The sequence below is a fragment of the Rhipicephalus sanguineus genome, chromosome 11 (genome assembly GCF_013339695.2).
Source record: "Rhipicephalus sanguineus isolate Rsan-2018 chromosome 11, BIME_Rsan_1.4, whole genome shotgun sequence".
Lineage (NCBI taxonomy): Eukaryota > Metazoa > Arthropoda > Arachnida > Ixodida > Ixodidae > Rhipicephalus > Rhipicephalus sanguineus.
Window position 1 is genome coordinate 71,160,127 of NC_051186.1, and position 12,620 is coordinate 71,172,746.

A 12,620-nucleotide genomic window follows, 5' to 3' on the forward strand; every position below is an offset into this window, starting at 1 on the left:
ACCGGGGCTCCGGCGCGCGCGGACAGCTAGGAGATAGAGGCAGAGGAAGAAGAGGTTCAGAATATAGAACAGCTGGCCCAGGAACGGGTGCTGTCTCTGTGTCTGAGTTCACTACAATATATATATATATATATATATATATATATATATATATATATATATATATATATATATATATATATATATATATATAAAGGTCCCAAAGAAAAATAATTCAGAAAAATGCTTCCGAAGCGCGGAATCGAACCAGCAAACTCTCGCTCTGCAGCGCCTGGCGCTAACCATTACGCCACAAAGAGCAGATCATTCAGGTAACTGACGGCGAGCGTTATATAGACAACCTTTACCGCTGGCAGGACTCAGAGACGGTAGGCGCTTGTAAGCGTTTCTTCATTACCAGAGAGATGGCGCGAGGAGCGTAACGGGCGCATTTAAAAGTCGTCGGCCAGCTCGCCCGCTTCTTCTAACATTTGCGCAGGGAGAACCTTGCCCTTCCGCTGTGTGCTCGAGCGGTATACTCGCGGACAACTTTTCTTGGCAACGAAGGGAAAGCTACGGGGGCGGAGCGTCTGCACATGCACTGCTACACGAAGTAGTCCGGTTTGGCGTGCATCTCGTAACGCCGTCGAAAGTGATGGCTAGCGTTTCAATTCGACGCAAACGCTGCTTAGCGTATAAGGTACGGGTAAAAGGCGCGACTTTTTCACGCATGCAAAAACGCAGTGAAAACGTATAAAGTGAAAGAAATATAAATATCTCGCATGTGTGCGCTGCGTTGCGTCTCAAAAAGCTACATGTAGAAAATGAAGGAGTATTTTATATATCTCACGCAGAAAATACGGACGCAACTGTGGGACTACGTTCATTAGCGGTAGGATACGTGCATTGTGGCTCTGTAGCCTTCGCTTCATTGCCAAAAAAAGTTGTCCGCGAGTATAGTTGCTGCCGGGGGCAGATCTTTATGCAGCGTAGCAGCGCGTACATCACGGGCCGCTTTTCTTGCTATCGCATTCATTGCTTCGCCCTTGCGGCGAAACTGTGACTTTTTTTCATTTTCATTACAACCAGCAGATGACTGCTGAAGAAAAAGCCGCATCTTGACGAGTTCCTGAACCCCATAATGTTCCTCATTCCTGTAAAATTAAAAGAAGTATGACACATGGCTACATATAGGCCTACAGGTGGGTTGTTACAAAAGCAAAAAAAAATAGTAACAAAGTATATATGGAGAATACAAATGTGAATGGCGATAGCAAGCTTCGTCCCCTTTCAGTAATGTACAGAAACAAGAATAAAACGCCTGTTTCACTTGTGTCAGAGGAGCCGTTTTGTGTCAAGATACAACCATGACTACAGAGAAACGCTTCAGTCCCTGCACGAGGCGGCTTTGCAGTTGCCGTTATCTCGGTGCTACACATCATACACCATCGCAAGTGGCGCTTGCTTGAAGAACAGATTAACCCACACCGCTTCGGCGTAATGCACGGTTCTGCTTACAATGTAAGCACCAAGACGTCCCGAAATCAACCTGGAAACCCCTCTGGCACCGGCGGTGATGTGAACCTCAAATGTCGACTGATGTTCATTCAAGAACTACAAACGTCAACGTGGGGTTTCTTCTCACTGCCTCCCATGTATCACTGCTAAGTGTTCTATCTTCTTGACAATGCTTCTGGTGAGAGAGGAAAGGAGAGGCTGGCGATATATTCTATTCATTATCGATAACTTGAGGGCAACTCTTTCACAGAGAAGCAAGTTGATTGATACGCGGTTTATTCCTCACCAACCATTGTTGTTGAAACTGAGCGGCTTCATGAAATATATATGGCTAGAAGTGAGTCACAAAATAACTCGTGAGTGACGAAAACAAGAACAAGAAACAATAATAAATTCGAAATGATTGAAAAAGAAACTCAAGTTGTTCAATTCTCTTTATCGCTCGTAGGATATCACACGCAGCATCATAAAAAAAAAACATGGTTGATCCCTCCGTCATAGGAATCGGTATAACACGAAAGTGAAACGTGCCTTCACAGAAGTAGTGCTCATTGTGTAGTGATATGTGAGAGCTTGTACAATGTCTATTCGTGTTTGCCCGCTATAGCACCGTTTCACGTTGATGCACCCATGTTGACGGCATGTCTCTATCGCGACGACTAACGCCCATGATCATGAATAAACCGTTGTGGTAGCTGACGTTGTGAACATATATTTGGACACAGCGAATCGTGAATCCCGCGTAAGGATATCAACAATCTCATAATGAACCCTGGTACCCGGTATGCACTTCTTCAAAGCGTCGTCAATTAAGGAGAGAAATGGCACGGGGTGCGCTTTCTAGTAATGGGTAGCCGACGCCTGAACTCATGCATACACTACCACACACTGCGCTCTCAGCAACACGGGAGGTAGAGGTTCGCAGCCTGAGCCGCAAACGCGTGCGTCCCGCTGGCCTCTGTTTCGCAGGCGCTGGTCTCGCTCCACCAAGGCACGACATTCGCCCGTCGAAATCGCGTCCTTTCTGCAACGCGTATTGCAGCAGTTTTGTTATTCGGTGCTCTCGCAATCGAAGCAGTCGGTGGCGGAGAAATCCCGTTGGTGCATGTGGAAGCTGCACGACTCCGATGAGCCGACGCAAACTAACACCAAGCGAAAGGCAAAGAACGAACTGCGTCAAGGGTGCCTCGGCGATGCCAGCGCGCCGACGCACACCGAGACGTTTTAACCATGACCTCCGATATAGCGCGCAATCTCGAAGCGCTAGTAAATGTAGATCGTGAACCATTACTTCTTTTCACAGACGTACAGACTCACAGACGGCAGCACCGCCCCGCCTACCTACATCGCGAACAAAGAGCACTGTGCGAAAGAGAATGTGTGAAAGACATAAGGCGCCTTCGCGCGTGTCCTGCAGCTGCCGAGTTAGCTTTGTCGATAGGGCGTCGGGCGCTTGCCGTCGCACCCGCAAGGTCGTGGGTTCGATTCCCAGTGGGTATCTTTTTCTTTCTCACCCGTTGGCGTCCATTTCATCAACGTCATATCCGTGACGGATGTACTTGGTGGACCCCGGCATAAAACACTTTCGTGTTAAAAGTGCGTGAAATGCTTCTTTTTCATGTTCCATGTAAATGTCTGGTTTCCTGAGAAATAATAATAACATCAATAATATTAATACGCCATCATCATTCTAAAAGTTGCTCCCTTAATTGGAGGTGGGGCCTCCAATTTAAAGGAACAAGTTTTCATAAACCTCGAATTATATCATGTAATTTATGCAAAGCTTTCGCAACTTTCAAATGGTTCGACTTCGGAACATCACTTTCCCGCCGTGAGTTTTCGCAACATCTATGGCGCGCCCAAAATATTTGACCAATAGCGAAGAACCATTGGCCAAAAATATGCAGTGCTGAACATAATTTATTCTCTTATGTTTTACGTATTCATGCATAAGTGGTAATTAAGCCATGGGTCATTTTTTAGGCATTTGTTGCATCGCGTTACGACCAGATGCTGCGGGCATGACCTGAAAATTTTGCCCAATCATCAACAGCTATCAATATGGAAGCAAAACAGAGGGGTAGTTTAGCCTTGTAATGGTCCACATGTTAACACCATAGCGTTCAAGAGCTCGTTTTACGGAAATTTTCGCGTCGGCGTCGCTGGTTGCGAGCGGAAAATCAGCGTTGTTCGTGAGCGAAAATTCGAGATAGATGCAAATAACTAAATAATAAAAACTTCGCAGCCAGTTGGAATCGAACCCAGGCCTTCTGCGTGGCAAGGAGGTGCTCTACCACAGAGCCACGCCATTGTATGGAAATGCTACCGAAAAAAAAAAAACCTCTATAGGAATGCCACGTAATGCGAGGAGTCTTCTTAACGCATGTAATGTTGCGGGGCAAAGGCGTAAAATTATGCTAGGCGTCAAAACATGTAAATTGCAGAATGAGTGAGGAGTTCAAAGGCCCACTCATTACAAAGCGCTCATACATATTTAATCTTCAGCAGCAGCAAAAGCATCAACAAAGTGAGTAGCTGCATAACTTCGCGTGCTGCCTTACGGACGCGTAGTGCTTGCTTCCCTGATTCACAGAAGGAAGAATTATGGCGTGGGCACTTCGCAGCTGTACTTGCCGCAGGTATTTTAGGATAGTTTTAAACGGCCAATGTTACTCGTAACAGACATTTGTTTCCTTGTTGCATGGTTGTGTTGTCCGCCGACAACCGAAGCTAGGCTAACAATTGAGAAATCGATACACACGGGGCCCGATTGCACTCATTGCGTTCTACTCTTGAAGCGAAGCTCAAGCGTCCTCCAACTTTTTTTTTCAAAGAAAATTTCAGCTTACACAGTTTGCATAGGCATACATACTTGGAGGCGACGGAGTGGAGGAGTAAAAGGATACTTGCCCTCTTTTCCCTCCTCTGGTGAAAAGTAGGAAGGCAAAAACAAGCTAGTATGTAGATTCGTATAGTCATTCACATTCTTATACAAACCGCTAATTGTGGTTTCCATACTTTAATGTGGCGTATTGAGGCGTCTTCAGGGAGTCGAGAGACGTCAAGAGTAGGGCGTCGGAGAGTGGCGGGCGTCAGGCAGCCAAAATCCGGGCAAGCGCGAGCCCGTGTCCCATGTTACTATTGACACTGCGGCCTGCTTGCTTGCTTGCTTGCTTGCTTGCTTGCTTGCTTGCTTGCTTGCTCGAGTGCTACGTCGCCGTCCTGTCTTCAATAGACTGGCCCCCGGGGAATAGCGGAGCCATCCTGGCGACTTAAGGCGTTGACAAGATAGCGGGGTTATAATATGGCATTATGCGAGACACATAGACGAATTCTCGGCCACGACGGTGCAAGTCGTGAGATGGTGTCAGTGGCTCGACTTCGTAATTGAGGGGAGAAGTCCGAGCAAGAATGCAGTATGGGCCGTGATATCGGGCCAGTAACACGGAGAAAAGTCCAGGAGTGTTCGGCTGAACCCAAAGCCAGACGAGGGCGCCTGTCTTGAAAGCGGCAAGAGGTTGGTCGTCGTCACGCCTAAGCTTCTAGCGACCCTGGTCTTCTGTCGTAATTGAACGGGCCAACTATCACAATCTTCTGCGTACCTGGCAATGTCGGAAATTGAACTGTAATCACATGCGTCAGGTGCGTAAGGAAGAATGGTGCGCAGCATGCATGATGGCTCGCGTCCGTATAAAAGAAAGAACGGCAAGAATCCTGTGGTCACTTTCGTAGCAGTGTTGTACACGTATGTCACGAAAAGAAGGATGGTGTCCCAGTTGGTCTCGTCTGATGCGGTGTACATCGTCAGCATATCACCGAGAGTGCGAATAAATCTTTTGGTTAGGCCACTGGTTTTCAGATGATATGCAACAGTCATGCAGTGAACGATGTTGCACTGAACGAGCAATGCTTCAATAGCTTCCGACAGAAAAACACGTCCTCTGTCGCTCGAAATTTCGTGCGGAGCGCCGTGGCGCAGGACAATGTTGCGTAGGATGAAAAACGGAACTTCTCTGGCTTTTGTTGTGGCCAAAGCTGCAGTCTCTGCATAGCGCGTGAGGTGGCTTACGCCGACGACGATCCATCTGTTCCCAGAAGTGGTCAAGCGAAGCGGGCCGTATATATTAATACCAACGCGGTCAAATGGACGCGCCGGGCACGGGAGAGGCTGAAGTGTACTGGCTGGTCGTTAAGGTGGAGCCTTTCGTCGCTGACAGGCGGTACAAGTGCGGATATACTTGCACATAAAAGGATACATTCCGCGCCAATAGTATTGCTGACGCAGGCGGTTGTAGGTCTTGAGAACGCTGGCGTGAGCGCTTTGCGAGTCGGTGTAGAAAGCAGCCCACATTTCCGTGCGCACGTGGGAAGTATCACAAGCAGCTACCACCAGCCATCAGACGCGTAATTCCGCTGAAAGGGAAGGCCACCTCGAATAGCGAAATGGGAGCTTGGCGACGAAGGGTTCTTGAAGCGGGGTAGGCTGTTGGATCAGCCAGAAAGTCGAGTATCTGCCAAGCCCGCGTATCCTTGCGTTCCTCCGACGACATGTCTGCGACGTCGACTGGCGACAAGGAAGCTGACGGAGAAGCTGTGTCGGACGCTGGCGGTGAGCGGGAGAGCGCATCAGCATCAGAGTGCTTGCGGCCTGATCGGTACACAACACGAATGTCGTACTCTTGCAGCCGAATCGCCCAACGATCTAGGCGTCCCGACGGATCTTTCAGCGACGAAAGCCAACATAGAGCATGCTGGAGAGTGACAACGTCGAAAGGGCGGCCATAAATGTACGGACGAAATTTAGACAAAGCCCAAATTATGGCAAGGCATTCCTTCTCAGTGACCGAATAATTGTACTCGGCTTTCTTGAGATCTCGACTTGCGTAAGGGACGACGTATTCTTTGTATCCAGATTTCTTTTGAGCCAATCCTGCACCAAGGCCGACGGCACTAGCTTCAGTATGATTTTCCGTTTGCGCCGCATAAGGCTCAAAGTAACCAAGTATCAGAGGCGATGTTAGTAAGCGCCGTAGCGTTTCAAAAGATGTGTCGCACTCTCTTGACCAAGCAGACAAGCCCTCAGCGGTTGTGGGATGATTGGTAAGAGGAATGATAATGGAAGCGAAGTAGCGGACAAATCGGCCAAAATATGAACACAGCCCAATGAAACTTCGAGGCGTCTTCGTGCAAGTAGGCTTGGGGTATTCGGCAACGGCCCGGAGTGTCGCTGGGTCCGGAAGAACTCCTTCCTTGCAGACGACGTGACCCGGTATCGTCAACTGGCGCGCCGCAAAATCACACTATTTGATGTTAAGTTGAAGACCAGCTGAGGTGAGGCACGTCAAAATCTCACGAAGGCGGACAAGGTGAGTACGAAAATCCCTAGAAGAGACTATGATGTCGTCAAGGTAGCAAAGGCAGGTGTTCCATTTGTAGCCGCGAAGGATGTTGTCCATCATCCGTTCGAAAGTAGCTCGGACGTTGTACAACACGAACGGCATGACGTTAAACTCATAGAGTCCATCAGGAGTGACGAAAGCAGTCTTCGCACGACCATGGGAGCCATCGGTACTTGCCAATAACCCGAGTTTACATCTAAAGACGCAAAATATTCTGCCCCTTGTAAGCAATCGAGAGCATCATCGATGCGCGGCAGCGGGTACAAATCCTTTCGAGTAATCTCACTGAGGCGGCGATAGCCGACACAGAACCTTATTGATCCATCCTTCTTGCGCACAAATACGACAGGAGAGGACCAGGGACTGTGTGACGGTTGAATAACTGCGCGTTTAATCATGTCGTCGACTTGTTCGTTGATAATTTGCCATTACCCCGCGGAAACTCGATAGGGTCGTTGGCGTAAGGGAGCATATGAACCGGTGTCGATGTGGTGTGTGACGCTCGTCGTGCGGCCAACGTTGTCTGGGCGCAATCGAAGGACGAGCGGAATTCTCGCAGAAGAACGGCAAGTTCGCTGCGATGACATGGCGGTAGATTGTCGGCAATAGAAGGGCGGAAATTATCTAGGGCTGAAGAGTTGGGGACAGGTGACGTGATGGCGTTCAGCTGATGGTACAGTTGGTCCTCAGAGAAGTCCAGGGAACACAAGATCTCGACGTCTTGTACGTGCCCCAAAGATTCCCCACGAAGCAAGGTAATGGCGAACGTCAGCGAGTTGGCAACGGGCATTATCGTAGCGCCAGATTTAATTGATAGTACTGCAAAGGGCAGTCGTAAGCCGCAACGACGGAGAAACACGTACGACGGGGCAGAGTGCTGTTCCGTCTGGTGCGGTCGTACAGGTCAGTGCTACAAGGGTGTACGCTTTTGGGGACATATCTGTGTCCACAGCGACGACACGTTTGTGAGCGGGGTCCGTCTAAAGAGAGGTCTGCAGCGGCGTAAGAGCTACTCCTGCACGAGAACAGTCTATGATGACGCTATGATTGGATTGGAAGTCCCACCCAAGAATAATGTCGTGGGAGCACGACGGTAGCACGAACTCCATCACGTAAAGTGCATATTGTATGATGACTCGCACAGTGCAGACAGCTGACGGCGCAATGCGCTGTGAATTGGAAGTACGAAACATTAGTCCTGATAGCGACGTCGTCAACTTCTTTATCTTGCGGCACAGTGTTTCAGAGATAACAGAAACAGCGGCCCCTGTATCAATAAGCGCTACAGCGGCGGTTCCTTCAACATCGACGTCAATAATCTTTTGCGGCGCAACCGATGAAGGCTTTAGGCAGTTCCACTTGCATGCAGCTCCTGCCGCCGCAACTGCTGCAAACAGTTTCCCTCCTCTGTAGCTGAGCAGCGACGCATGGGTGACAGAGAGCGTTGTCGAGGAGATGGTGATCGGCGATTGGAGAAGGATGGTCGGTTATCAACGGTGTACCAGCGTGCTTTGCGTGACGACGAAGACAGGCGTGGTTACGGTGTCGAAGAAAGAAAATGGACAACGGCGGCAGTGGCGAGCGACGTGTCCAGCGACGCCATAGGCGAAGCAAATGAGCCACTTGTCCGGCGTTCGTCACATGTCTTGACGGCGAAAAAACGAAGGCGAGGGCCCCGCGTAGTGAAGCGGTTCAGAATTCGTGGTCAGCGGCGAGGCAGGGGTTGGCATCGCCGGTCGGGCATACGGTGTAGGCTGCTTAGAGGGCCGAGCAGCGTAAGTGAGCGGCGCAGTGACGAGTGGCTCTTGGGGCATAGATGGTAGGGCCTCAGCAATTTGGGTCCGCATAACGTGCTTAAGGTAAGGCGGCACAAAGTCTGCGCCGGCTTGTTCGGGAGAGGTAGTAGTAAAAACTGACGCGCTACCTCTTCACGGTGATAAGGCGTTTATTTGATGGCATTCAGCGGCAATTCGCAATGGCTGCTGTCAAGGCAAAAGCACGGACTCAGCGCGAGCGGCGTTCATTCAGGAGAATCCATAGAGTACTACCCACTAGAAGGCGCTGGAGAGCGCAACACATTACTCAGTTCCAAGGCTTCGCTAAAATTACCCGGGTACGAAAAGGGAGCCGCCCGGCGACCTAACAGCTTGTCATAGAAGGCCTTGAGGCGCTCCACGTTGACAATGTAGCGCCCTCAACGGCGCATGTTCGAAAAAGGTTCGATGGGTTCGATCAAGTAGTTGACCGGGGATGTGCGCTCAACGACACGGCAGGGGCCTTCCTATTTCGGCAGTAGTTTTGAAGAGAGGCCAGATGCAGTGGTAGGAACCGAGAGCCATACGACCGCTCCGGAGGAACGATGGCTCAGAAATGGTGCCGCCACCGCGTATGCTCTTCTGCCACTCTTGTTCATGCGTTGTAAAGGCCTTGGCTAGCGCGCGACACTCTTCAGAAAGCCTGGCTGTGTCAGAAATAGGCGCCGCTCTCAGGCGGATCCGGCTTGTATGGAAGTATCGTGTCGATGGTATGCGACGGGTGCCTTCCGTACAATAAGAAGGTGAAAATACCAGTAGCGCTCTGACAGGGAGGGGGGGGTTATTATAGGCGCCGGGGACGAAGGGAAAAATGGCATCCCAATTTGTGTGATTGGCGGCGACGTACATGGAGAGCATGTCGCCGAGCGTGCGGTTAAAGCGTTCGGTTAGGCCATTCGTCTGCGGGTGGTAAGCAGTAGTTTTGCGGTGGACATCATAATACTCTTTGAGGATGGCTTCGACGGCTTCCGACAAGAGGACACGGCGTCGATCGCTGAGAAGCTCCTGGGGTGGACCGTGAAGCAGTATTAATCGGTGTAGCAGGTGTGACGTTCCCGAAAACGCGGACTGGACCGCAGGCCTCCCAAGATGTTTACATCCATTTCTTCAACCCATACCTCGGCAAAAAGAAGGCCTCCAGGGTAACAAAAGCGCATTTAAGAGCGGAGTTCCTGGAAGAATTCTGTCGACGGTCCTCGCGGGCCCACCACGCATACACTGGTATCGGGGGACAGCTTCTCTTGTGTACGGCCACTGCCGCGGCGAGGCGCCGTGGGCGCCCTTCAGTTTTATGGCATGGGGGAAGGGGCAGCGGAGGGCCTTTGGTCGGTTTCATTCATGCGACTCTGCTGTAACCCCTGAGCCTGGCCGGGCCTGACATTCTGTCAGCCTCCGTAGCTCCCGGGCTCATTATCGCGTTCTCCACGGATGACCGCCTGCGGCGTTCAGGGAAGAAGCGGCGAGTAGGTGGAAAAGTCACTATTTTGGGAAACGGGAAGGTGTTGAGAGACAAGGTACGTGACTGGCAGCTGTAGCCCCAGTTAGGTAGATGATGTGAGGTGGTCGGTCGAGATACGCCGATGGGCGCTGCGGAACAGGTGATGAGACGAAATGAGTAGAGATAGTGGATGGGCTACGGCGTTTTCCCTACACAATAGTGTCGTGCCTCGTTAAGAGGTGGGGAGCGGCGCCGTATTCGTTGAAATGCAGCAGCCCTGGTATCGCTGAGAAACGATGAGGGAACTAGCGGAGATGTGGTCAAGGCGGTGTCACAGTTGTATCGAACAACAGGTACGCGCATGTCTCAGTCCATTCAAACGCGCGATTGACGCTGAAGGTCCCAATAAGTCTCAGATAGTGTGAGCGCTAAAGAATGTGTGAGCGGGCTGCTGCTCGTTATGTTTGTGAGCTGTTAGGTCGCAGCGGATGCGGATCCGCGGCGCCGACACCACAGGAGGCCGTCAGGAGAGATGGCTCGAGAGCTGTGGCGAGTTTCCCAAAATTATGGCTTGGAGAGTTTGTGTCGGGGAAGCGAACCGCGGTAGAGGATTCCCAAAACGGCCAGGCGGTCGCCGCGACCCACGCCATGTGGCCGCAGCGACAGAAGAGCAGAAGCGGTGTCCGAAGCGGGATATCAGGTTACGTCCGTCGGCAATAATGGTCAACGCGGGCGGTTCTGTCGAACGAGAGCGTCGCGCGGATTCCTTTTCTCCTAGCTGAGAGCCAGGAGAAGGGGAACGTACACATTTTATTGTTGTTTTTCAACTGACTAGGAATGCCCCATTGGAAGACGAAACAGGGGAGTTCTCTGGGCGTGGCCCGTGCGGACGGTCGTCGTGAATAAACGCTGCCTTCAACCAGACTTTGGCCCTTCCTTGGCGCTGCCAGCGTGCACTCGGATTATCGAGGGGCTGTCGATACCAACCAAACCTAACTGGCGCAGTCAACAGGATCGACGGAGCCCACAGCGAAGAAGACGCCGGAGCCTTGGTGCAGGTGAGCTGTTACGTCATCACCGCGACTTGGCTGACTTCGAAGGCGTTTGGGCGCCGTCGAAAAGAGGTACGAAAAGTGGCTGGCTTCCCAGACCCGTTGGAAGAGGCTGGAACACTCTCGGAGCAAGCCTGAAGGAGCCTACGGCGAGTTGCGTGCATACATGCGATTGAGGGAGCGCGGAAAGAGACCGTCTGCAAGCGGCAGGTGCCTATCGTCACGGGATCAGTGCTTCTGTGGGGGAAGCCTCGCCAGGACGTCAGCGGCAGGACGGAAGTGGCTTGGCGTCGGGAACGATCCGACGGCGTGTAGCACAAAAGACAGCGGAACATTGCTGCGGTGTGGCAATAGTGTGGTGCGTTTCTTTTTCATCCGTTATTTTATTTCATCACCACATCGACCTTCCGCGCCATCGCAAATGTGGAAACTAGTGAAACCGAGATATCCGAGGACGTCGAGCCAAGCAGCGACAGGAACAGCCGGCGGAAAGCATCACATCATATGGTGAGATTCGTTTCGAGCTCTCTCGTGATGGTTCTGATGTGAGTGAATTTACGTTCCGGCACTCTCTGGGAGCTTGACAACATAGAAGGCATTGATATTAGCTCGAATTTTGGTGTTGGCGTCAATGAGACGGGTCGCGTCAACAAGTTGTTTTTCATTGCCTTTACTTCTATATTTATTTATCCGTTTACTCGAGCAAAAGCAAAAGAAAGAAAGTGTACTAACGCATCGACATATATTACTTATCTATTGTATCTATCTATTCAAAGTGTATTGGGTCCAAGACTCCACGAATATGCTATACAGCGAGTTGCGTCGTCGCCCTTTAAGGCTGGAGGACGCCGCAGAGTTGAGGTCAGGCAATACTCGGGAGACTTCTGAACAAGAGAAAGATGCGATTTCCGGACAACCATTCTCGATGTGTCCATCTAAAGGAGATGTCCACAGACCAGTTCGCCAGAGCGCATTCAGTTACTTGAAAAGCGCTGAGCCGTGATGTCACCTCTCTTGACCACGTCGACGCACCAACCCACCAGCACCTTCCCACCGTAAGAAGAAAGTGGACGAAATGTACAGAAACAGGAATTTGTCAAGCCTGAACTTGCATATGAATGTGTCCCAGATGTTTGAGAACGATGCACGGAATGCGTACCGACCCTCACAGGTGCGTTAAGCCTGTTTCACATGCAGCGATTTTGCTCCAAGAGCGGAGCGGCTGCCGTCGCGGAAGCCCAAAAACAGGTTTTTTAGAGCGACCAGTGGACGCGCGATCGAGATCGCCGGAGTTGGAAAAATTCGCTAGCGGCAGAGCGGCTGCCCAAGGTCACCCAATGGGAGAGCAGTGACGTGGGGAGCACGTGATTGCAGGGGCGGAGTCGAGGAGCGGGCGCGTGCGCCAGGAGGAACTCGGTTT